The following is a 27,251-nucleotide window of genomic DNA, read 5'->3' as shown; positions in this document are numbered from 1 at the left end:
GAGTGAACGTTCAGCCGAGAAGGAATGAAGCTTATCCAGTGCTGTTTGCAAACCGCATGGGGTGAGATCAACAATAACAATGTCATCAGCATAACCCATCCAGTGTACCACTTGATGCCCAAGTTTAGGTGTAATCCAGTTCGAATCCCCCAGGGATTTCCCCATGTCAGATAGGTACAAGTTAAACAGCAAAGAGGCCAGTACACAACCTTGCTTGAGACCCAGATTGGTGTGAATCCAACAGGAGGCTCCCCCATTAACCTCCAACCACACTTTAACCTGAGTCTCACCACGCAGCAACATGATCATTTTTAGAAGGCCAGGTGAAAACCCCCATTTAGCCAACTCGCCCACAGCCTAGCACAATCAACCGTGTCAAATGCAGCACTGTATTATACAAATACGGCATAAACTGGTCTACTGCGGATCTGCCATGATTGCTGGATGATGGTTGTGAGAGCTAACGCATTGACAGAGGTGGAGCAGCCCTTTTTTGAAATCCGGTTTGGTTCCATGGAATTATGTTTTTAGCCTCAGCCCAGCAGATCAGTTCCTCAAGTAGGACCCTAGCGATGACCTTAGATGGAACGTCCAACATCACCAAAAAGCGATAGTTGTGGGGGTCAGGAGCAGACCCCTTCTTTAACACCGGAACCAGAATGCTGTCATGCCAGGAACACGGAAGTGCTTGGTTAGGGGCGATGGAACAGACGAGATGGTGAAGAACGTCAGCACATAATCCAATGTCAGTTTTGATCAACTGATTACAGAGACCACCGGGGACAGGGGCCCGAGGTGACTTGCAGATGTTAATTAATCTGGCAACCTCTGCCTTACTTTTTTTGAACTTCCTGACACCAGGCAAGTGAAGAATGTTGGTCCGTCACGGATTGGATCCGCCTAATGTTTCAGAGATGAAGGTGATCCAATCAGATTCGAAACCTCCATTGATCACGAACCAGTTCTTATAGTTTCCATTTATAATCTGCCACAATTTCCAAGAATAATTGGTTTGGGTGGTGGAAACCAGTTTTCTCCACTTCTGGCATTCTCTAAATTGTTGATGGAGTCTCAGCCATTTAATATATTTTGCTCTGATAGTTCTCCTACAGATGGTATATTCAGCTTGGTCCAAAATACAAAGGGATAGGCTACGCAACTCTTTTTGGATAGATCTTTTTTTTGTTCCTGATCAGTTTGTCATATCTGTATTTATGGATTTTGTTCGAACCAGTAGCCAGCCGCTTATTTCCCATGATTTTATATGAGACACACTCCTCGTAGTTTGGCAAAGTCAAGTTGCCCTGGTGCTGATGCAAATAGAAGGCAGGGGTAAGTCCTGATGAAGTGATATTTGCAAATACCCTATGGGCAGTAGCCCATGCAGCCTCAATTTTGGTGGAGGTCCACATTAGCTATGACATGCTTAAAAACTAAGCATGATTCACTGATCTGAATCATGTGTCTAAAACACAAACAACATTTCATTCAGATACATATACATGACAAAAAGGAAAATTCGAATTTGTCAATCTTTGAAAACAATCAAACAATATTGTGCCTTTATAAATGTCTCTTTTTAGGGAGAATTAATGTGTATCTGAATTAAATGTTGTTTGTGTTTTAGACACATGATTCAGATCAGTGAATAATGCTTAGTTCTTAAGCATTTGTTATTTGATTGTGTTTTATAAACATTAAAATATGTATATTTTTTTTAAATCCATGTATCCTCACCTATATTTATGTTGAGTAGGTGTGTGTGAAAGTGTCAGGTGGACAGTGAGAACGACCTCATAGCTGGAAGGGAGGAAGCTGTTTTTGTGGAATACTGTGTACACTGCATTTGTAAGTCCTCATCCACACAGCCCCTAAAAAGAGGACTGTACAGCTCTTTATAGCTGACGGAGGTCCACACTATACAGTTCAGTGCATTATTGATCGAAATAGACCCTGTGGTCTGATCTCCAAAGTTGGACATCTCAATGTCAAGGGTTAGTACTATTGGCACATTATCACTCTCAGTACGATGGATTATGTCCATGTCCATGATCAGAGAAGGGTCATTAGCCACAAAGACATAGTGAATGATGCTGGAGCTAGTGGTTGAGAACCTTGTGAACTGCGGAGGGCAATCAGAGGGATGAGCACCATTCATCATGACAAACCCTCTAGAATAGCGAAGGGTCACCCAGTTAATACCACGTGGGCAGGAGCGATTGAGCCTGGATTCCACGACTAATCCTGAGTAATGTGGTTCATTAACTTCAGCTTCTAGATTGAAACAACTAGGAATACAGGAGTTAAAGTCTCCACTCAAGATAATGGGTGAGGAAGAAGTCATAGAATCAACCCATCCCTCAAGGTCCTTAATGACTGCTGCGTGAGGTACGGCATAGGGGGGGGTCATAGATATTGACAAGGATGATTTCTTTTTTTCTCAGTGGCTGCTGTAGAATTCATCCTTCCTGCTAGAATGTTAGGAGAATTACAGTGAACCTCGGTAAGTGTGAGAGGCTTCTTTACACCCAGGAGTAAGCCTCCCTTCGGTCTACCTATGTTCACCTTAATTGCCGGTTTTTAGATGCTGGCCCACCCATCCAGTACCAAGGGTTCCACAAGCCAGGTCTCCTGTAGTGTGATCATACTGAAACAGTCAATATGGTCTAGCAAGCTGTCTTGTTCATAGAGATGCTGGTGCTCCGTAGTATTCCAGCTCAGGAATAAGAAAGTGCTGTTAGGGACCCTGCATTTGCCGGTTTTGGATCAAGTCGGCCAACCATTTCCAGTGATTGTCATCAGTCAGGGGTCGAGACTCCGCCCTGGGCCCGTAGGGACTAAACAAGGGCCCCCAAGAGCAGCTGATTGAGAGGAGACTGATCGTAAAGAATCAGAGGGTAAGTGGTCGTAGTCACAGACATCAATAACAGGCTTGCACCGTCCATCTTGGTTAGCCAGATTACAAGGTTTTTTACAGTACAGAGCGAAACATTCATATCCAGCTGCAAAAAAGAGATGTGTGTGGTCAGCAACATAGTCAGCCAACCCATCCAAGGAAAAATATACCAATGAGGTAACAAACTGAGTATCCTCACATTGATACACAATTTTAATGTTGTTAGCCCGGATGGTACACAATGGAATAATAGAATGTAACAGCTCCAGGACTTGTGTTCGATTTAGATAATCGTGCCGATCCTTCCGATAAAGGCTTTGAATTTGCAGGACCTTATCCATATTGGTAGACTTGTAGCCAGAGTCAGACGTCAACGTTCCAGCCGAGATGGAGCAAAGCTTAGTTTGGGCCTCAGTGGTGGTAGCAAGTCTGCCCAAAGGGCTAATAGTAGTGGTCACTCGAGCCGGTCTGGTGATCATGACCTCTGGGATGTTGAACAAGTGTTTTAAATCATAAACAGGAGCTGAGTCACGTTGACATTTTCTGCAAGCCGACCCAACCTTTTTCTTGTTTTTGCATGCCACCCCATTCTTCTTGCCCATGACCGATGAAGCAGGAGGGTGCGTAGCCAAGTCTAAGGGGATTGCATTTGCTGTCAGAGTATTCACAAAAGGATCCCCATTGGCTGGGACTGACTGGAAAGCACTCATGTTCACCATAGTGAAAGATGTCTGCACAGCACAGTTGGACTTAAGTGTTCCTTTGTGAGTGCCTTCTTTGTTTTGATCAGCGTACCCAAAGCCCAGAGTTACACCCTTGCGAGATGTGTCTGATGCTCCATGCAAGGTCACATCAGAACAGATCTCTTTTCGTAGATCGTTGCAAGGGTTTTTCTTCTTGCTTTTAGATACCTGTTGATCAGTGCAGGATCCATGGGCAGGGAAATCTACACCCTTAAAAACAGAGAAAACCTCCACAGGACCAGGGCCACAGTTTTCATCCGAGTTTGTGGCAGCTGAAGACTTTTTGTTAAGGCCATTCGTTTCAGCGTACTTCTTCGCCTGACATATTGCCTTCCTTTTTTTCCGTATATGCCGGACAGCTGGACCTCCGGCAGGAAGGGACTCCTCACTTTGCGATATTGCGGCCACAGGTGATTCAGGAATTCGGTTAGTAGATGCAATAGGCTTACACATTAGCTGATCGTAAGTCATCAGGCGCTCAATGTTGGTCCAGATTTCCTTAAAGGTAGTGGAATGACCTGTTTGAATGGACTACAATAGTTTTACGCAGCTAGCCTTTTTGGCCAGCACATGATCTTGTTGCTTTGAGTGGATCAAGATGTCTTCAGAGAAGTATGGGGAGTAAATTCTCCAACACTCCAAACATGAAGGCAGAGCTGCAGCTAATAGTACTATGTGAGCTGTGGGTGCGAGTCGAGGACGTGTTGAACAGGTTCGGAGAGTTGGAAAGAGTTCCATCCAAAGGTGAACCAACGTTGTTGGAAATCACAGCCCTGGGTTCATTAAAGTTAAAGGATAAGTTAAGTTAATTCAGATTGGTAGATGGATGCAATTCTGCAAATACAGCCACCCTATTGATGATAGAAATGTCTGACCCAGTGGATGCAGGGGTGCAAAAATCAACTCCACCACTCTTTGCACTAATATTGCTGTTAGTGTTAACCTCAGGGGCCAGTAGAATGTCCTTTATGCTAGTAGATGTGTTACTCACTTCTTGACATGTCGCAGCATCTTGAAAAGGTCTCACATGCGGAGAGTAGACATCAAATACAGATATAGATGGACCTGCGCCCCCTTCAAGGGCAGTAGAAACAGTCTTGATAAGTGTTGTGCCCAAACAAGGGACAGAGATAAACAGCTCAGTCATCTACTGATTGCTGAAGTCTGTAGTAGGAATACTTGAGACATTATTGATAGTTACAGAGGAAACACTGAACTCCTTGCAAACAGGAAAGTAAACCATTATTTTGGTCAGGGATTTGGGACAGGGTACTTCCTTCGTCGCACCAAACCAAAAGGATCAGAAGGTGGATTATCTTCCCAGGGGCCAGATGGAACTATCACAGTCTCACCAGATTTGATGGTAGCCGCCCCCTAAGTACCAGCAGGATCAGTTTTGGTCAATAATGCGCAAGTGGAGGGGGGGTTGAAATGTTAGAATTGGTACAAGTCATGCATTTGGCCATAGCGTAAGCAGTAGTAGTATCAGTCACCTTGGGCTTGGGAATTATGCCGGCCCCACCCAATCATCTCGCTTCGCAGCCCGCTCTGGGAGCGGCCCAGTAGCTTTGCGCTTCGTTATTTCTCCAACTCCTCCAGTGATGGGAGGGAAAGTGGTCTTACCACAGTAACTTGGTTTACAGGTGTGATAGATGATTTTCTTGCTTCAGACTTCAGACGCAGCACACAGATCACAAAACACTTTGCTCACTCCGTTGGCTCTGTGTGGAGTGAGGGTTAAGAGTGTATCCCCACAGCAAGCAGCAGGAAAGCCACTCCTCCAAACATTAGAGAGTGACGAAAGACTCCTCCAGAAGGTCTGCTAAACGCAAAACACTCTGCTCACTTTTGTGGTGTTTTGACCATGTGGGTGGGGACTGAGAAGCTGAGGAGGCTCCTTTAGCAGGTACCCTTTTTTCCTGTCTGACCTTTACCCTCTCCCCCTTTTGTCCTCTTTCACCCCAACCTGCTCTATTCTTCCATAATTGGGCCTCCTGGCATCTCTGTCTGTGCTTCTGTCTTATCCACTCCTTCAGTCTCTGTCTTTCTCTCTTCCCCCCCTTCTCTCAGCCCCCTTCTCTCCCCTCATCTCCCGACCAGCTAATATCCTCCTTGCTCCCCACTCCTTCTTTGCTCCCCAGCAGCCCATTCTTTCCTCTCTCTCCCAAGTCCCCCTTGCCCTCTTTCCTCCTTCCCATCAGTCTCCCCACTCAACCCTTGCCTCTCTAACCCTTCCCCTCCTCCCTTGGTGTTGCTTTACCTCCCCTGCATCTAAGGGTGCCCCACAGGCCCCCGGGTCTCATGAAAGTGGGTGTGCCTAACTTGTATGCCAGCCATCAATGCCCCACCTTGTGGCCGCAGCGCAGGGTAGACAAACCCCTTTGTCCAGTGTGCCTAGCATACTCTGCTGGCAACAAGTTGCCAGTAATAGATCTGTTCCTGAGTTCTAATTTTGGTGCTTCCTTTGGTGTTCGTTCTCTTTGGTGTTACATACCAGCCATTGCCAGAGGGGGAGACCCAGTCCATCTGCACACAGAACGCACCCACCCCAGGTATGTTGATACCTGGTCCAAGACTGTGGCTCGGCCTGGGGTCTCCCACGTGGCCTTCCCCATTTTGGTCTGCCTCCCACATTCACAGGCTGCAGTTTTCAGCAATTGCCTTCCACCATCCTTGGGACCGTGTCAAGGGTATGTCCACTCAGGTGGGTGGCTCCCCCTTCAAAGCAGGACAAAGGCTGAGCATCCTGGCTGCTCACTGGTGGTCAGATCAGAGTGGACGTGTTGGATGGGGTTAGCCCCAGTGCGCGCCCTTTATGTCATGCTGTTCACCCTTCTCCACCGAGCACATTTGTGCAGTGGTTCCGTACGACTGTTCTATGGGGTGCCAACCCCCCATCACCACACTGGTGGTGGCACATGGAATAACCCCTCCTGCTTTGAGTTGTGCCTGAGCCCAGCCTCTCTCCTTCCACCACCACCCCATAGCAGGATGGCCCTCCAGTCCCTGTGTGGTTGACTTGTCCACCCCCCAACTGTTGGGGGGTGCTAGCTCTGTTGCTTCTGTTCCACAGATGACCCTAAGAGCAGGCATATTGGCCTGGGGATGGTGCAAGACTCCCCCCATTGCCAACCTCCACCAGGAGCACCTACTGGGTATTTCCTGCAGTGGCATATGCTTGTCTCAAAGATTGAGACATACATGTGTTTGTACACATGGCCAGTTCAGTGACACTGCAAATGGCTTGTGGGATCAGTGATGTTCCCGTTGATTGCTGTATGTGTTACTTGGATTACTGTGGTGTATGTACAGCAAATGTATGCCAACAAATGCTGACATCCTGGGATGCATGCATTAATCAGACCTAGACCAATATGGCCTAGCACAGCTGCTTTAGTGACTGTAGCTATGCTTGGTCAATTTGCACCACTCTGTGACGGCAACCATACATTGTGATGTCTGCCCTGTCAACTTCTGGTGGTACTTCCTGTGCCTTCCATGCTGTTCACAGGTATTGGTAAATCAAGATTCAAATCCAGAGAGGGAGCCTGAGAAACAGCTACCACATCCAAGGTTGTAAGCAGGCATGCAAATTACCCACTCCGAAATTCGGGGAGGTAGTGACTTGAATCCATATAACAGGATTCTTTTGAGGGCCTGTTATTGGAATGTGTGCACTTAACATCCTTTGACAAAGAGTTATTGGAGGGCAGGCCTGGTGCCAGCAAACATGGTAATTACAGCTCCAAATGCGTATGTCATAGTTGTTACATTTAACATTGCTCATGTTGGATCTTGTGATTAAACTGGTGGTCCGGCATGAGGCATGCAAATGCCGTTCCCAGACACTGTCGCCATTTGCGATGGCGTGTCACACTGGTCTTGTTGCTGAAAAGAGCATGGGTCCGTCTCACCATGGGGGCACGACAGGTGGCCCTGCCTCCCCCCAGCCTGTCCTGCACGAGCAGGTTCAGGCTGACATCTGGATGGCTGAAAGTTGTCTGTAACTCTTGTCAGTAGATCACTCGGCTCACACATCAATGAAGAGCACAGCCATAGCTGCAATTAATTAGTGTGAATTGTAGGACACATTGATCATCAACACTTCAATCTCACCTTGCAGCTTTGGGTTCCTCCTGAGGCTTTGTCTGTCTGAGGGTCACTTCAACGTCAATTGCCTACAGACCCTCCCTGGGGTGCAACTGGGGCTGTCACGGGGACTCTGTTCCCTGTATTCCCATAAGGTCAGACCCTGATCAGCACAGTTGATGTATCATGGACATGGGGCAATTACTTGTTTTAGGCACCTCCTGGCCTCCATGTTTCACCCCTGGTGGGGTCTGGTGAGTCAGGAGCACAGCATGCACCTGGTGGTGGTCGTAGTGATGGTTGACTGAACACCCCAAAGCACATTCCCCTTCCCAAGGGCAGCTGGCTGTGCCACATGTGGTTGTCTGTGGCGTTCCAATGCTGCCAGCACAGGACAGGCCTGGGACGTAGGTCTCACAAATACATCCATCAGACAACCACTCCCAAGGTGGACTTTGGTGCAGATTGGGACGGCGCACACTTGATGACACCAGAGGTGCCATGCTTTGACAAACCACCAACAGCTCCAAGCTCAGTCACCCAAGCTTCTGCTTCCCCACTATGGTCCAGATCAGATGTGGTGAGCCGCTGAATGTAAGCATCTCACTAAGCAGAGGTGAAGTGACTGACTAGGATTCCCTCAATAACGGTTATAGCAGAGGGAAGAGCCTAGCGCTGCATCCATGTCCAACAGCGTGTGTAGGAAATGTGGCATGCAGAAGACAGACTCCCCGGCATCACTGAGGCGGGCTGAATTCTTCTCATTAAGCATACCACATGGAAGGTGTCCGGCTGGTAGTGTCCCCAGCACTGCAGGATCAGGTCTTCTTTGAGTCTGGTACTTAGGAATGCAGCCCAAAGAGACTAGTAGACTCCATCTAATGATAAGTATGTTGGCAAGACCGATAGCCAACAAGTACTGTAAGTGAACGTTGAAGAGTTCTTTGATGAGTGATTTCAAGATGGCATAATACCATCTAGAGGTAAACAGGTAGGGATTTTACATGGTGTGCAGGTTGGTCTCCCAAAACAACAGATCGACTTGCAGGGCCACCACCCAGGCACATCCGGCCCACACAGGACACATTACCTCTGTATTGGTGCACCTCGACTGGCTCCAGGTCGGCTGGGAATGCCTCAGGGTGCAGGTGTCTCTACACTCTGGTGAAGAGTGTTACTGACCACTGGCTACAGTTTCAACATGTACACGTGGCTGAGGGAGATTGACCACCAGCACACCCACCTCCAGCAATTGTCCCGGGGGTCACCAGGGAAGAGATAGGGGCAAGGCCCCCTGGTCGTAGTGTGACTGTCAACTGGTGTGGATTGTACTAAGTGTACCCTGACCACGACGCACCACCAGGTGGGGAGGCCCGCAAAGGGTGCCAGGGGTCTTCTGTGATTTTGGTTACCCACCCAACACATCTTGTGACACAGACTAACGTGTACGGATGGGAGAGCGGATGCAATGTCTGTGGCACTATGGGGGTGAGAGCCGGTGTACACCAGTTGAGATGTGATCACATTGCACCATACACACCACCAGCACCACTCATCTGTTCTGTTGGGGAATTTGTTGTATGGGCCTGTGTGATAGGACCCAACAAATGGTACAGTATGCCCTGGTAGAGTGAAGCCAGAAGGTACTGTATTGGAGGGCCATAGCGGTTCTGACATGCAAATCATTTGTCCAACCAGGGTATAGGGGCAGATGACCAATCGAACCACCTAGTGTCTGCTTCCCTCCCCCTATTTAATTTGATGAGGCTATCTCAACCCATTCTCATACTGACTGAATGACTCTGAGTTAGTCTCCCCCAAACTGTGATGGTAACCCATTACTGTGAAGCCTTGATTGGCCTAAGATAATCAGCCTGTGTGCCAGTGCATAGGGCTATCTGCCTCAGGACTCAAGTGTAGAAAAAAGGGGGCTACCTCTCCTACCCATAGTGCACCACATGTGTGTGGGGAATGTGGTGCACAATCATTTATGGACAACCTGAATCTGGCTCAGGGGTCCATAAGCAGCAGAGCAGCTACCTCGGTGCAATCCATTTGTAGTCTTCCTCTGAGGCACGGTTTAATGAGCAGCGCTGACATGGTGGCGGTGCCATAGGGGTCTCTATCCTTCCTCTTTCTACTGCACCACGGTATGCATGGGAAACTCGCACACACTCTAGGTGCACCTGTAGGGATGTGGGCTGTGCAGTGAATGCTCTACTCCCTTTCTGGTGAGCATAGCAGACGAGATGGCCTTAGCCCAGTCAGTTGCAGGACACCGCCCATGGAAGTAGGGGTAGAGAGGCTGGGCATCGTTTGTGGATGGCAGCTTATGTCCCAGTCCCTGGACGGTGGCCTTAAAGCAGGCACCACCTCATGGCCACACAGCCATGTGGTTGTGGAGGACCATCCGGTTCCATCTAGCATTTTGGCTGGGCCCAACTAGCCAAATGTCCACAGCGATTGGACCAGTTACCCTGGGTCGCAGCTGACATGGCTGTCTCCTACATTTTTCTGCAGCCAGGCTCCATGATAGTTGGTGGGAAGGATATCCGTACATGACAGATGTGTGTCACGGGAGTTGGACGGGCTCTTCCAAACTCAGAACAGGTGGGGAACAATAGGGCTGGCCACAAAAGGAGAGGCTAAGGTAGGCCAACAGCTGAAGGCCCAGGTGGGTGCTAGTGTCCAGTAGGTGTCCCAGGGAATTACTACGGGTGCTGGGTCAGGCAGTCAAAAGACCCAAGCCTCTCCAGAGATCATGGTTCAAAGGTGTCCCAGCCAGAGCCCTGGGTGTCAAAGGGTGCTGACACAGCCATTGTTCACCAGCCTCCGATGCAGTGTGCCACCCACATAACTCAGCTGTGTTCCTCATGGGGCTCCAGCCCACTATGTAGGGCAAAGCTCAAGGGTGTTGAGGGCAGGGCCCACGTTATCCAGGGGTGCAACCCCACCCTTGGGTGAAACTGGGTAGGCCATGGCTTTCAGGTTACCATGTTCCATGTGGGACACTTCAACGTAGTCCATTGTTTTATTGTTTCATGCACTGCATGTCTATGTGAGTTGACAAGGTTATTTTGCAAGCCCTGATGCAGATGGGAGGCAGGTGAGTCCTTTGTGCACTCATGGGAACACAGGGTATGGTGTCATTGGGTGCAGGGATGTGTTCACTGTGTTGGGTGCTTTCATCTGTTTTGGCCTGAGGTGAGCAGGTCCAGCAGCAATGGTAAGGAAGGGGACATGATGGAGCTGGGAGGCAGGTGAGTCTTTGTGCATGTTGTTTCATGGCAAGCAGGGGAGCACTGTGTATGGTGTCATTGGGTGCAGAGATTTGTTACGGGCTCTGACCTTGTATTTTCCTTTCTCTCCAAGGCATTCTGCTAGGGGAGATGGTTTCTGCTGTGCCAGGTGACAGGGCTGTGGAAGGGCTCCAGAGAATTTCATGGCTACATGACTGAGGATGGCTGGAGCAGGCTCTGAAGGGCAAAAGCTGCCACGTGACGAGGCCATTCTTCTTCAACGGAAGGTGTACTTTTCTCTCTGTCTGTATTGCTCATTATAAGGAGATAATTTTATGAGCCGTATTGTTGGCTGTGGGGTGCATTTAATGGCCCCAAACAGAAGTCCATTGCAAAGGAATGGCAGGCATTTTAAACACTGAAATAAAAATGGCCTGGACTATGTTGGTGTTTTTCAAATAAAATTAAAGAGGCATGTGGAAGTGGGCCTACCTGTCATTACCAATTGATAAGCAGCATTTTAATTTACAAAGGAAAAAGGAATCAAAGATTGCTGTCACATGGAAACAGGATTTTAAACATTGAAAACGAAAATGGCCTGCACATGGGTGGCCTGCGCATGTGTGTGCAAATAAAAACGGTTTAAAAAAGTAAAAGTGAAAAAAAAATCACTGCTGATGTACTGGTTGGCCAAAAGCCAAATATATTATGTTTCACCTACAAAACTCCAGTGACATTTGAAGAGCTATTTTCTCTTCATGGAAAATGTCAGACCAAGGCAGTCCCTTTTTCTGGCTGTGGGCAAAATTTCACAAGGAAAACTCCTACTCCCAGCCTGGATGTCACATTTCCCATCTAATGACCAACCGCAATAACATTTCCTGCTAAAGGCATCGAAATTCAGTGTTCTCCAGACCTGCTGGCTCTGATAGCATTGACTTCAAGAAAAGTTACTGCTTGGCAGGATCATGACTAATATGTGTGAAAATGGGGACACCCACTTCAAAGTGGAAGATTCCTACACAAAGGAGACTGATAAAGGCACAGTCTGACCCAGTGAAAACAAATGGCCGGAAGGGAGGAGTCAAGATCATCTGTCGCACATGAAGATTCACAATATATTTTGAAGCACTATTATCGTTTAGACCTTTTTCTCAGCCATCATAAGGCTGATGGATTTACCATTTTTAATGTAATTTCCAGGCGATTTTGGGGATATAAAATTCATCCACATGCGACTCATGGGACTGTAATGGCTATCTAAGATGTGTTTCTGGCTGATCTGAACATGTTCCAAACATGAGAGTTGGTGAGCGGGTGGAAAATGAAATTAGGGATATGCTTAATAACTTGCATATTCATAACTGTTGTGCTTTTTATGGAAACGGCAGAAAGGTGCTACATGGCCATGCTACATGATATGGATTTGGTGGTCGGGTTATCTAATTTTCCATGAGCAGCTGAAATAGAGTTTAGTATGGCAGTTGCTAGTAAAATTATGAAGTTGTGATACATAACTAGTTTTTGTCAAAATGTTGAAAGGAGGAAAAAAGGGAAATTACAAATGTAAATTGCCATATGTTGCTGTAGACCCCTAAACCAATCCTGACTTGGAGGATGGGTTTGGGTGGTGGAAGAAGGGTAACTCTCCAATCTAAGAGGCAGGAATTATTGCAAGGTGCTTCCCCAAGTTTGTAAAATTGGTGGTGTCATTGCTGCTATATAAGAGGTACTGCACTAGGACAGGGGACACAGAAAAAGGAAACACAAAGACAGGACAGAGAGAAGAGACAGACCATCTGGAAGGCTACTGAAACTTACCATCTGACAGCTGTAAAGACACACCAGAGGAGATTGCTGAGAGTGTATCTGGGCGGAGCTGTCTACCCCTAGGAAGGCCATATACTGACTGCGTCTTATGGTGGAGAGTGGGAGGCCATTTTTGAGAGTTGAGTGACCAGACCACTGCCCTATCTTTCTAGAGTGTCCTGAGATGCAGCTGGCTTTCCTGAACCTTAAACAGAGGCATGCTGTGTAAGTCAAACTGAGCCCTGGGAAACCAAAAGGTTGGGCAGTCTTCTTGTCTTGAATCCTTTCCCTTTATAGTGGGTGTGGGGGAGCTTTGTAGATCCTTAGGCTATTTAACCAAAAATATTAATTAAATTAATTCCCCATTTGGCAGAACACTATGCAGTGAATTTTGTTAAAATTCAAAATTAACAAAGCTCACTTCCCAGCGTGCGCCGAAAACTATAGCCTATAATGTCATTGGGTAATCCTTGTTGTCCAGCTGATCCTAACTTCTTTATGGAAGAGGGGTGTTTTTGTTCTTACATCAATCCAACCTTCCCAAATTCTTTATGAAAGAGGGGTGTTTTTGTTCTTAAATCAATCCAACCTTTTTATCCAGCTTCCCCAACACGCCTTTCAGTGAGGGGGGTCTGAAATCCAAAATTCCGCAAAACATTCCAATTTTTCTGTCTGACTTCCCATCATAGACCAAAGCAAGGGGGGGTCTGAAAAACAAGCCGATAAATCACCCAGTGTTTATTTTGAACCAAAAGTGTGGGCAAAATCATTATTACCAATCTTGAAATCCTAATGCTAGCCTTTGAAGCCTGCAGGAAAATCAAAATCGCACATTACATTAGTGCCTTCTTTATTGATCAGTGTAATTATTTTGTAAAGTGAAATTTACAGAAAGTGACGAATTGTGGTGGTGTTCTTTTTAACTCACTTTTGTGATTTGTTTATGCTGAGAGAAGTTGATTGTTGTGCCCCGGATAAAGTGGTATTTTGACATTTTCGTGCTAATTTCTATTGCTTTTAATTTAAATAAATACTAATATATTTCCCGTTCACCGGCCTGGTTCTTGGCTCATTGTTAGCTCTGGGGAGAGGGATCCAAGGGGCATGATATGTGTCTGAGATAGGGGAGGGAAGGAACTCCCCATGTTGAGGGGGCTTCTCAATAAACTGTTACAAATTGGGGGATCAGGCCGGGATTTAGCTTCCAACTCCTGACCCATGACAAGTACATTGTGACAGTCTATTCATTTTGATGCAATTGCATTAAGGTGGAGAGAATGTCATCTTTGTTTTGGTAAAGTGGCGCTACGACTCTACTCCTGAGTTCCAGAGAGGTGTATAGGTAGAACATTAAGAGTGTGTAAGAATTTACTTGAGTGAGGAAATTAAGCAGGAACAGGGTGATTTTGCCCCTGCAACAAAGAAAGTTTTATTAAAGTGCAGAAAGCCAATTTTGAAAATGACTACTGTACAAATTTTGGTAGCCAGGGAGCATCTTCTAACTAAATTATTTCTCAAAGGAGAATGGGTTGAGGACGATGCAGGAAACTGGCAAACCAGAATTGTGTGGGAGGTTATCTCAGTAAGCAATGATATTTGGCTTGAAGCCGGGATATTGCAAAAAGCACTTGAAGCATTTTATATGACCACAACTACCCATGATGAACAGATGCAAATGGAACTGCTCAGTTATATTTTCATTTGCTTTTAGTAGAAGAGCGTTGGCAAAATAGTGAGGCTAGTGGGATGAATCAGGCTGGAGGCCTGTCACAGACCCAGGATCCGGTTTAACAACTCAACAAGAGAGTGCAGAGAGTGAAACACAGTACTGTGCAATGAAAACTGCACATCATGAGTGTGTAGAAAATCTGAGCACACTGCAAACACAAGCTAAATGAGCAGGCTGTTCATAATTGTGTCATTTTGGATAACATTATGGCATTTCAATAGCAAATAAAGCAGTTGAAAAATGAAAATGGACACCTAATTATGAAAGGGGTTGATTCCCAAAATGACTTTGATTAGATACATCAGTAGATAAGTACTCTGAAACAACAGAGGGTGCAGCTGGCTCAGGAAAAAGTAATCTTGAATCAGGATAACAGCATCATATTATAGAGGATACATCAGTTGGAAATGAAGGTAGAAAAGGAACAGTCAGGGACCCAGGAACTGACCAGAATTAGAAAAGAAAGGAATGAGCTTGTAGAGCGAGTGAAGCAAATAAAAGCGGAACTATTAGAGGCATCAAAATGTAGGGATGAAAAAGAGAAAGCGATTAGTATCCTGAAGGAAAAGCGCCTTGAATATGCACGCAGCATACAAGGCTCACTGAGGGAAAATGAATCACTTCAGCAGGAGGTGCAGCAAACAAAGGATTGGTTGGTAGCTCAGAGCAGGGTGCATGAGCTTAATCAGGCCTTAGTGTCAGAAGTAAAAAGGCAGCTCTCTGACCACCAACAGCAAATAAATAAAGAGAGACAGGTGTGTGAGCCTCACCAAAACTTTGCCGTTCTTTTTTACCACTTAGCAAGCCCCGCCCACCTGGTGCCTCCCTGTTTGCCGCTCTTTTACACCACTTAGCAAGCCCCGCCCACCTGGTGCCTTCCTGTTTGCCGCTCCTTTTCCCTACTTAAAGAGCCCTCCAGCCTCTTTTCCTTTGCAGATGGGGAGCAGGTGCAAGTGGATCTAGGTCACCTGGCCTAAGCCCCGCCCACCTGATGCCTTCCTGCCTGCCGCTCTTTTTCACCACTTAGCAAGCCCTGCCCACCTGGTGCCTTCCTGTTTGCCTCTCTTTTTCCCTACTTAAGGAGCCCTCCAGCCTCTTTTCCTTTGCAGATGGGGAGCAGGTGCAAGTGGATCTAGGTCACCTGGCCTAAGCCCCGCCCACCTGGTGCCTTCCTGTTTGCCGCTCTTTTTCGCCACTTAGCAAGCCCCGCCCACCTGGTGCCTTCCTGATTGCTGCTCTTTTTCACCACTTAGCAAGCCCCGCCCACCTGGTGCCTTCCTGTTTGCCGCTCTTTTTCACCAATTAGCAAGCCCCGCCCACCTGGTGCCTTCCTGTTTGCTGCTCCTTTTCCCTACTTAAGGAGCCCTCCAGCCTCTTTTCCTTTCCTTTTTCTTTTCCTCCACTCAAGCCTACTTCTGCAGGAGTCTGTCCTGATACATTCTGGTTTCACCATCACCGTCTTGTGGACAATGCTAGATTTGACTTTTATGGACTTCATTCATTCATGGTGAGTCACCCTTTCTCAACTCTCATGCTGAACTTCTTTTGCATCTGGTACTCATGGTGGCCCTGAATCATGCTATTCCCATCTTCATCTTGTATCCTGGCTTGCAACATTATGTGTTACTACTGACTTCTGCAATTGGATTCACTCTCCCCTCTTGCTTCTTCACTGTTCTATCCTCCTTTCCCTTCTCCCTTTTCCTATCTCCTCCCCTTACTTTCTTCTATGCACTTACTCTATCAGAATTGTCCCTGGACCTAGTATGATAGCAACCTCATCTGTCTCCTCCTCCCTCCCATTACTGGTTTTTTCCGCGCCCCTCCCCCTCCAGCACTATCTGAAATGTCATCAGGCCTAATATGCTAGTCGCTTGTTTTGTTCCTCCCCTACCTTTCTGCACACCTCTCCCTCACCTCTTGTTTTTTTTCTGGCTCTACCAGAAATATCGTCTGGCCTAGTACGGTAGTCGCCTGTCTGTTTCCATTTCCTTCCCACTCTCTCCCTCCCTTCCTTATCTATGTTTTAGCTCTTGCACTATCTGAAATGTCGTCAGGCCGAGTACGATAGTTAATTTCACATCCTTACTGTTCATGGCCTGTAAGAATGTCATTGTTTTTTCCCTTGTTCCCTCCCTTGCCTTGAAGCGCTTTGAAACACATTGGGCCTCATTACGACCCTGGCGGAAATCGTGGCGCATAATGCACCATGGAGCACGGCGGAAAGCTGCCGATAGCGCCATGGGGGTTGGCGGATTTACCGCCCCATTCCGACCTTGGCGGGGCGGTAAATCCCCATTCCCCATTTTACCCTTCCCCATTCCCATTTTTGCCCCATAGGGCCTCATTACGACCATGGCGGAAATCGTGGTGCAATATGCACCATGGAGCACGGCGGAAAGCTGCCGATAGCGCCATGGGGGTTGGCGGATTTACCGCCCCATTCCGACCTTGGCGGGGCGGTAAATCCCCATTCCCCATTTTACCCTTCCCCATTCCCATTTTTGCCCCATAGGGTATAATGGGAGTGGGGAAGGCGTTAATTACGCCACCGTAAAATACAGTGGCGTAATTAACAACAAGGTCCCGTAGCGCCATGGATTTCTCCGCCCGGAAAAACCAGGCGGAAAACGCTCCATGGCGCTACGGGAACTCGTAGTAGGGCGGACGGGTCCGCCGCGAATACCGCTGGCGTAAACCCACTCCGCCAGGGTCGTAATGAGGCCCATAGGGTATAATGGGAGTGGGGAAGGCGTTAATTACGCCACCGTAAAATACGGTGGCGTAATTAACAACAAGGTCCCGTAGCGCCATGGATTTCTCCGCCCGGAAAAACCAGGCGGAAAACGCTCCATGGCGCTACGGGAACTCGTAGTAGGGCGGACGGGTCCGCCGCGAATACCGCTGGCGTAAACCCACTCCGCCAGGGTCGTAATGAGGCCCATTGTGTATAGGCGCTATAAAAATAAACTATCATATCATATCATACCAATGAAATCAAAAATTATAAACAGGATCTGAGCCACCCTGACCAATCAGGATTTTGGACAAGATCAAGGTGCGGTGCCCTTTCCAACAGGGGCCTCATGCCAGTCTTTTACAGCCTCTCGTGCACCAATGCGAACCAATCTCATGCATGCCACCTATCAAGAACAGAGTGAAATGAGGCAGTTAGACTTACCCAGGACTAGCCCAACTGATCAAGAAGTCCAGTCCCTGCCCTGTCTGCTATTGATGCGTATTCATCTCTACCACACAGAAGGGAAAGTGGCCAGAGCAGTGTGTCCTGGTAAGTAAGGAATAATATGGTAAGTACTTCAGACCATGAAAACTCTTATCAGGAGAATGTCAGGGAGTTAGATTGGCTGAAAATGCGACTACAAAAAGACCACCTTGCCTGCTTTGCTGAAGGAGAAAAGCTAGATCCATAGCCTAGGAAGGGTATTCTAAAAACCTCTGTATATTCAGGGGAGGGGGGACGATTCTCCAGACTCTGTGGTAGGAGGTATGAGGAAACTGGGTTCTATTCTGGGACGGAAAGGAAATACAGGGAGAGTGACCCTGAGGGTTCACTTTGGTCCAGGCAGTTCTGGGAGATAGTCCCTGTCTCATAGAGACAGAGAGCACCTAGAAAACAGGGAAGGTAGTACCACTAGAAGCTTTGAGTCTGAAGGTGCATGGACTCTGGTGCAGAAGAAGAAAATGACAGGGAAACAGAGCAAGGGTTTTGTGAAAGACCCAATAAAACAAATCAAAGCCATAAAGAGCTTCCTGACCCCATACCACAAGAATGCCAAGTATTCGGTATGGGAACACCTGGCACTTTATGAGCAGATAATGGCAGCATTCCAGATCAGGATTGATGGGAATTGTATAGTATTTGCTAAATGGACGTTCTCACCTGAGTACTACAGTTTCTTTGCAGGACTGGAGGACCAGGATCATCATAAATGGTCAACTTATAAGAGGGCCATACTGAAAAAATGTTCCTCCCATAGGAACCCACAAGAAGCCCGCAAGAATACATATAACTTGCAGTGTGGGGAAGATCAGGCGCCCAGGGAGTTTGTGCAGGAGTTAAACCGGGGATTTGCTCAGAATTCCCGGTGGGTGAACACCAATAGTAGGGAGTTCATAACTACATATTTCCATCCTCTCCCCAAATACATACGGACTCAGTTGGTGCGTGATTTTCATGATGCATAGAACCCTGGATTGGGTGATTGAACAGGCCACCAGGATTTATGAAGTTCAAAAGCCTGCTGAGAGTAAAAATACCCCCAAAACCCCCAAACCATCTAGCACCGCTGCTGCTGCAAAAGTGGCAGAGGTAAAAACTACCTCTCCATTGGATCTGGAGACAGGGGGGCCTAAAAATAACCCTCCTGCTAACAAGTAAAATGGAAAGCAGAAGGGACCCCCCCCCCAACCTGGCCCAATCGAATGGTAGTCAGGCACCAGCTCAGAACAATGATCCCTCTGACCCTGAGACCTATATAAGTCCTAGGTACAAGGGTAGTAAACCAATCCTGGGGTATGTATACACTCCTCCAGCCCAAGGGGGGGAACTAATCAGGTATGTAGTGCCCTGGGATACTTCCCCCCAAACTTCTCTCAGGAGAAAAGTATCACTCCACCTCCCAATCTGAACTTTTTTCCCGGATGTCCCCCAAACCAGAACTTCCAAAACAATCCTCCCCTCTCTCCCTGGTTCCAGGACAGTAAATCCCTGAACCCAGGAGCAGGGAGATTCAGGATGGAAAATTATGGGGAGAATTTCTAGTACCCGTGCTACACTGGGAGAAGGAGCAGCAGAGTCATTACTTGAGACCTCCCTACCACCCAGACAAGGTCTTGCAACTGGGGTGACAAGTCCAGCAACTGACCAGTGATCTGGGGCACATGCAGAGGGCTCAGTCCAACTCTCAACCTAACCCTGCTTCCCAGAAATCCCCAACACCCAGGTGTGATGCCCCAGGGGGGAAAAGATGGGAGGAAACCTCTGACAAACCACAGGTTCCGCAGGAGGGTGCCTGAGTGAAGGAGAGATACCAAGCCCTTGAGGAAGCTTCCTTTCTCACCAAAACAGAACCCCTAAAAACCCCTCAGCCTGAAAGAGTCTCTTCTACACCCAACATGTTAGAACCCAAAGAGCAAAGGGTAAGTAGGAGAGGCCAAAGAAGAACCCACTTTGTGGAGGAACTCTACATTATCCCCTTTGAAAGAGACAAATCCCTGGAGGATTCAGGTAAGCAGACCTTCTCTTTCAAAAATGGGGTATCCCTCCCAAAGAAAAATTAGTGCCAAATGACCCTGAGTGGGACAGGGTAAGTATGGCGACCGACCCAGAACCAGAAACTATCCAATCTCAAACATGTGAGTCAAACAGAAGTGAAATGCAGGGGGTCTCCTTGCTCCAAACGGGTTCTGAGAATTGTTGCAAACTAATGGGGGACAGCCAAGGAGCCGGGGAAAAGGAGTATTCCTCAACAACTCCTATTGCCAGTTGCACATTTTTTTTACAGATTTCCAAACTCCAACACAGAAAATTGTCCAAGATCACACAGTGTCTCAGAGTTCAATATTAAGAAAATGACCACTATGCTGTCAAATAATTCACACTTTCTTTGAACCTTAGAGGAGAAAGAAGGTCAATTTTATGCACCGGTTAAGGCGCAAGGTCAGTGTGAATTATCAGCCCTGGTGGCTACTGGATCCCAAGCCAAACAAAGGCCTTTGACCAAATGAACTCAGGACGCTGAGAGGGCCACCAAATTCCACTCACACCACTTCCTGGACAACTACAAAATTTCAATGGGAATGATATTTCTGTCGAAGGGACATAAAAATTGGATAGCAGCGGCTGAAACATCTGGTGATCGTTGTGACTACTTAGGGCACACCTTGTTTGATGGGGAACAAGCTCCTGTATTTGTGCAACAATACTGGTTACCTCCTGCATCCATAGAGTCACTCACATAGATTATTAAGAATTTAGAATCCCTTGGGATAATTCGTCTGACCCACAGACCTTCAACAACCTGGTACTGGATTAAGCGGGTTATAAATAACCAATTACAATTACAACTACACCGCCACTGACCTGACAATGGTTAATGGACAGTACCCGTAAGTAGGCGAGACCAGTGCAAGCCTGCCTTTATCTGAGGAGGATATCACCTCTGAACGACTAACCGCCCTATCAAATTAAAAATTAGTATCAATTATGTAAGCCTGAATGGTACCTGTCACGTAATTGATCAACGCTCTGAAAATGTAGAGTTCCATTTTAAAAATAACCAAGTCCCAGACATCACTGTCATCTCTGTAGGAGAACAAATTGGTGATGGGAACCCTTCTCCATTCTTGAAAATCAACCTTCCTCCCAGTTTTAAGTGGCAATCCATACAGGAAGGAAACACCCTAAAATGTTAGACCAGTCAAAAATCAGAAGAAACCTTTAGTCCTGAGAAACCAGACAAGGAAGAATCTGCTCAAAGTCAGACTGGACATTCAGAAAAAGGGCAAGCAGTTATGTTTGCCCATTTAGTTAAATGAGGGGGAGGAACCAGTGCTCACAAGAGTATGTCTGAATAATGGAAGGAGCTTCATCAGCAAAGAATTATTCAGGAAACGCCAAAAGATCAGACCAGTCCCACGTTTAACTTGATTGACAAATGGGAAGTAGTTCTGGAAACCCCAAATTGCAAACATCTCCTGCTTAGCAGGTATATGCTAAAGATTTCCATTAGCAACAAAAGCATGGACCATAATTGTTGGGTTGTGACTCGTGAGAGATGCCCCTTCTGCCTTTTATCTGGGAAGTAACATTCTCAACCGATTCACAATCAAGTTGGACCTAATAAGTAATGAAGCCTGGTCCCGACTGGGGTGTAACCCAATGGGCTTTGACAACATTGAAAAAGCATTGCGGTCAGCTCAATTGCTGCCTTATGCAGTTGAACTTCAAGTACGAGAAGAGGTTACCATCCCAGGACAGGAGCAGCAATTTACTCTCCCTTCAAAATTAAGCGAGGACAGAACCTCAAACATCAGGATGCATATATAAATCTAACGTCCCATCTCCAACAAGGTTTATATTTAAATCCGACATCTCTAATAGACCTAGAACACCACTCGAATATTGGTGGATAACAGCGACCCTCGACTATCACTTTTGGCACATACACCTTGATTGGGATGGCGGCTGATGCCCAACATTATTCTATTGATTTAGGTAATTAAATCATGGGACCAATCCCAAATTATTTTTTCGACATCAGCGATGGTATTCCTCCAGAAAAGATTTTTACTAGGCATGGGTGTAATTTCCTGATCTACTCCTCCTGCCCCTATGGTGTGGAAGAGGTGACCTGTGACATTAGGAGGAAGGAGGTGGTGCTCAGAGTCAAGGACCACTACCTTGAAACCCCTGTCCAGGTCAACACCATCAAAAGAGATCTCGCTACCCAACTGGAGGATACCGCTGAAATTGTCAAGCCTAATGTCTTTCCAGGTTTTAAGCAGATGGTTGAGGAAAAGATCAATCTTGCTGATGCTTGTGAGACCGAGGAGCAAAGACAAAAGCTAAAACAGGAATTCCTGGAATTACGAAATCTCCTTTCAGTGAACTCATATGACTGTGGACGCAAATCCATTCATTAAACCACCATTCCCACGGACCCCGAGATGGCTCCTGTATTTGTGCAACAATACTGGTTACCGCCTGCATCCATAGAGTCACTCACATAGATTATTAAGAATTTAGAATCCCTTGGGATAATTCGTCTGACCCACAGACCTTCAACAACCTGGTACTGGATTAAGCAGGTTATAAATAACCAATTACAATTACAACTACACCGCCACTGACCTGACCAATGGTTAATGGACAGTACCCGTAAGTAGGCGAGACCAGTGCAAGCCTGCCTTTATCTTCGGGGGGCAACAGTACACGTGGACCCGAACCCCCTTTGGATACATAAACTCCGGCAATGAGTTCAACATCTTCTTACATAAGGCCATGCCCGATTTTGGCGAAAGGGGAAACCTGGCCTATGTGGATGATGTTTTGATCAAGATCTCAACTGTGGAGGAACATACAGCGGGAATATGATATGTTCTTAAAGTTGCAGAAGGACGGAGAAAAACTGTCTTTTCAGAAGGCACTGTGGTTTAAGAGCCAAGTGAACTTCTTAGGGCACGAGATCTAAATCCCTAGTCGAAGAAGGTGGACACCTTATTGAAATTAACACACCCTACAAATCTGCGAGAATTAAGAAGCCTTCTTGGACTTACGAATTATAGACGAAAGTTCATTGAAGACTACGCAGAGGTCACTCAGATGAAGTCTGACGCAGACGGATTTCTGAACTCTGACCTGATGGGCAGAGGATCAGAAGGCCAGCATAGTCTCTTGGAACAGGGTAACCTTCTGGACTAGCCAGACCAATCAAGGTAGCATTGGCGGCGGTCAAGACTAAGTGTCAGGAGGGCTATGGGTGGCTGAAAGACCTCAATGAGCACACAGAGTAAAGGACACTTACAATTTACTCCCAGTCAGGTGTATATATTAAAAATACAAATATATTTATTTCAAGGCCTTTGAGGTTCAACACACAATAAAAAAATCACAGTAATACTTTCAAGCCAACACAATCCTATCAAAATACATATATACAAGACCAAAGGAACCTAAAGGGTTAATGCACAAAATGAATCCACAACCCAGAAAGGGAAGTAAACAGGTAGTGCAAATAGTCTTTAGGCAGTTCTGCATCAAACACAATCCTGAAAGTGCAGATGGGCGAAACAGGGTCTTTTGTAGGGACTCTAGCAGCTCAGGAAGGCAGGTGACGTGATGCAGAATATGTTCCCACTATTCGAGAGGGGTCTCCCCTTGAGTGCCGAGTAGGTTCCAAGAGTTGGGAATAGTTCGCTAGTTCGCACTAGCAGCAGAAAGGGGTCACTCATGCGTAAACATTGATGGATGCACTAGGGGCCACCGGTTAGGGTTGCAATTACTCACCGACCCCGGCGCACTCTGAACCAAACTCTGTCAGACGAGTCCACATTGGTTTCAGGTTCAAATGCGGCAATCTCGTGGCTCTGCGGCTTTCAGTGACGAAGTTACAGCGTTGATTTCCAAATAGGACAGTGGCGATTTCTCTTCTGCTGATGCAAAGTTCGTCACCACGGCTGGGCAACACGGTAAGCGTGTATACTCCGGTTCGTTCGCTCTTTCCTTACTCCAGACCTGGGAACACCAAGTGTACGAAATTCGTTGTGAGAGTGCCGTGAACACAGAGCTTGCAATACACAAAGTTTCAAGGGCCTCCTCAAAATGGCAGCGGTATCAGAGCAAAGGTCCTGTGCAAGCCGGTCAGCCCACTGGTTGGCCCAGGGACACTTCCGAGAAGGCTTACTTGCAAGGTTTTATGAAGGTGCCAGGAATAGTTGGCCCACTATTCCAATGGGTCGAAGCATCTTTGCAGACTTTCTATGACGACCAGATGCAGAGGTGTCAAGCGGGATGACAGCGGGCTCAGGGTCCCAAACCTTCCAGCGGGTCACCAGTGGTTCCTAGACTCGGCTTCTTAGTTTCAGGATACTTGGATCCTATCCTTCGTTCAGTGAGAACACCAGAGATTGACCTGGTATGGGTGTTTGGAGCCTTCTCTTATCCAAAATCTCCTTTGCGCCAAAATGAATAGGACCCAATCGGAGATCTGCTCACATACAGGCATACCATACGTGGAACAATCATGGACCAAAGTGGTCCCAGACATTCACAGCACACCAGACTCTCTGGCACCAAGGATGTGTATTGGAACCAGACAGTCCAGCCCACATCCTGGAAGCACACACACAAGGCATGCAGAAGCTCGCAAAAGCTTGGCGTTTCACAGGATAATGCATGCCCAAATAAGGACTGACCTGGGTTGGCTCGACCTGGGGAAAATGAAGGGGCAAGATGGCCAAAGGACAGGACAAAGAACCTCATGGCATGGCCATTTTGGAGCCAGGCCATCTATTCATGCCAAACACGGTAACCGTGGTTTACCTGCCAGGAAAGGGTTAAAAATATACGAAAAGATAAGCTGCCACCAGCCCTGTCTAAGGCACACATGCACTTCTCCTAAAAAATCCTTTGAGAGTATCTAGGGCCTTTAGAAATGACAGGAAGACGCAAGTGTACTATACTAGAAGGTACACTGTGCACTTGCAACATGTTGCAGAAAAGTTGCAACATTAACAAGGACAAAGTCTCTCAGTACTGACTGTCTGTAAGGGCATGTCAGTTTCCCCATAACAAAGTGAGCGAAAGGCCAGGGCAGTTCAGCAGAAGGCTCTGCTCCTCTGGTAAAGTCAGACTATGGTGTTTAAACAAAGCAAAAAGTTGGGGGGTACACAACTGGAGGGAAAATCATACATGAGATGGAAATCTTTCCTAACAGGAGTGGGGTCCAGAACAATCTGAGGCAGTTAAACAACTGAAAAAAAGCCTTTCCCATGCTCCTTGTTTGACTTAATCCCATACAGAACAAGGAGTTCTTCTTGGAGACGGGGGTTCACAGATACTTGCCAAACAGTGGTATTGTACCAAAAGCATGACAAGGTCAACAAAGTCAGCACATACGCGAGCAAGACTTTGTCCTCTTTGGAGGAAAAATTCAATGACTGTGAGAAGGCACTCCTCGCAATGGTGTGGGCGCTGAAAAATTACTGCCCATTCATACATGTGGAGCACATCATTGTCGAGACTCCTCACCAATCCTTGCAGTGTCTACACAGTGACCAAATCCAGGCGGAGAATGTTAGTAATTCCAGAATTACTTCCTGGATTCTGCGCATGCAAGGCTTTCTTTTGGAGGTCAGATATGGCCAAAAAAAGAAGCGTCCCCTAGCGCAAGGGTTGGCGGACTTGCATGATTGTGCTCAAGAAAGCTGTCTCGAGGATGAAAGTCTAATGACCAACCACAGCATGGAGGCATACTTAACTTCCCCACACAAGGTCTATGAAGAAGACACATGTCAGGGGATATCACAGTTTATATGGATGGGTGCTCCGAGCATATCGATAACAACAGGGAAAAAGAACTGCTGGCTGGCATTGGGAATGTTTGTGTGAATGATACTCCAGAACCCTCTGCTGGTTATAAAATAGTACCCTAAAGTAGTCAGGTTGCAGAGTTTATGGCTGTTTAACAAGCCATCCTCAATGCAGTGCACCGCCAACTTAATGAACTGGTAATAATCAGTGACTCTGATCATGTCAGGAATGGGTTTGTGGAGCACCTGATTAACTGGAAGAATCAAGGCATGCTTTGTGCCAACAACAAACCCCCAAAGCATGCCAAACTGATCCAATCAATCGATGACCTAGCGACCTCCAATGAGATGACCATCTATTGGACGAAGATAAGAGATCATTCCAAGATAGAGGGGCCAGGTAAGACTGGGAATGACCAGGCCGACCAGCTGGCTAAAACCAGAGCTCTGAAAGCGATTTCATAGAAATGGAATCCCTGCTGGGTGAAGTCCAAATGGCAGCTGTCACCAGATCACAAACTTGGCTAACAGTGAACTATCAACAGCCCAGTGGAGTAAAGATAACCCAGATGCAGATTTGATCACTGCACAGAAAGAGGACCTGATCAATGGGAAATGTCATCGGCACATGGAAGACCCCGGAAGCTTTCCTCTAGCAGAGTTGGATTATGCCAGTAAAGAGGATCTATGGGTGTTGATGAAGTTTTCCAAGATGTTCCGGATCCAAGACGGTTTGCCCTTAAGGAGAGCCTATCTGGCTGTGACCAGTGGGTGGCACCTACCTCATTCCGAAGCCGGATGTTCAACCACGCCAATGACGTGGCCACTGCCGGTTATAGGGGGTTTCATACGACATTGGAAATCTTGTACGAGGTTGCCTACTGGCCACACATGGGCCAGTACCTCGACACTTACCTAAAGGGGTGTCTTGTGTGTGCTCAATTCCAACCCAGTTCACTCACACAGAGAACTCCCCTACAAAAAAGGGGAATGACACTGCCTTGGTCAGATTTGCAAGTCGATTTCATCAGGCCAGTGATTCGCTCCTCTAGAGGAAACAAGTATATGTTTACTGTGACATGCTTGTTCACGAAGTGGGTAGAATGTCTTCCAGCCCCGAATTGTAAGGAAGCCATTTTACCAGTGAGGTGATGGCAAAGATGTGGGAGATTCTAGAAGTAAAATGAAAACTCCACATTGCCTACCACCTGCCCACTAGCGGGGGACAGAGAGATATAAAAAACAATTGTGAGTATCTTAAGAAGTTTGTGACAGACTCGGGGCCCAGTTGGGACATCTGATTGCCGCTTGTTCTGATGGCTATTAGGTCTACACCATCTTCTGCAACAAAGATGTCTCTATTTGAGCTCATGACCGGACGTAAAAGGGTGTAACCACAGCATCTGCTCTACAGGACTAAGGAGCAGACACTGATAAATGTGTCCACTACTCACAAGTTCATTGAAAATTTAAAGAAGCACCTACAGCATGCCTTTGCTTAAGCTCAGTGCAATTTAGAAAAGTCGGCTGAAGGAATGAAGACCTACTATGATCTAAAGATCACCAAGAAAGAGTATGAAGTAGGTAACAATGTTTACCTGTACAATTTTCACAAAGGAATTAGCCAAGGAGCGGGAATTCCATCCATCTTGGCGTGGTGCCTTTGAAATTGTAGATAAAATATCACCTATTGC

The sequence above is a fragment of the Ambystoma mexicanum genome, chromosome 2p, assembly GCF_040938575.1.
Source record: "Ambystoma mexicanum isolate Mex_15411 chromosome 2p, UKY_AmexF1_1, whole genome shotgun sequence".
Taxonomy (NCBI): Eukaryota; Metazoa; Chordata; class Amphibia; order Caudata; family Ambystomatidae; genus Ambystoma; species Ambystoma mexicanum.
This window is presented reverse-complemented; position numbering follows the sequence as displayed.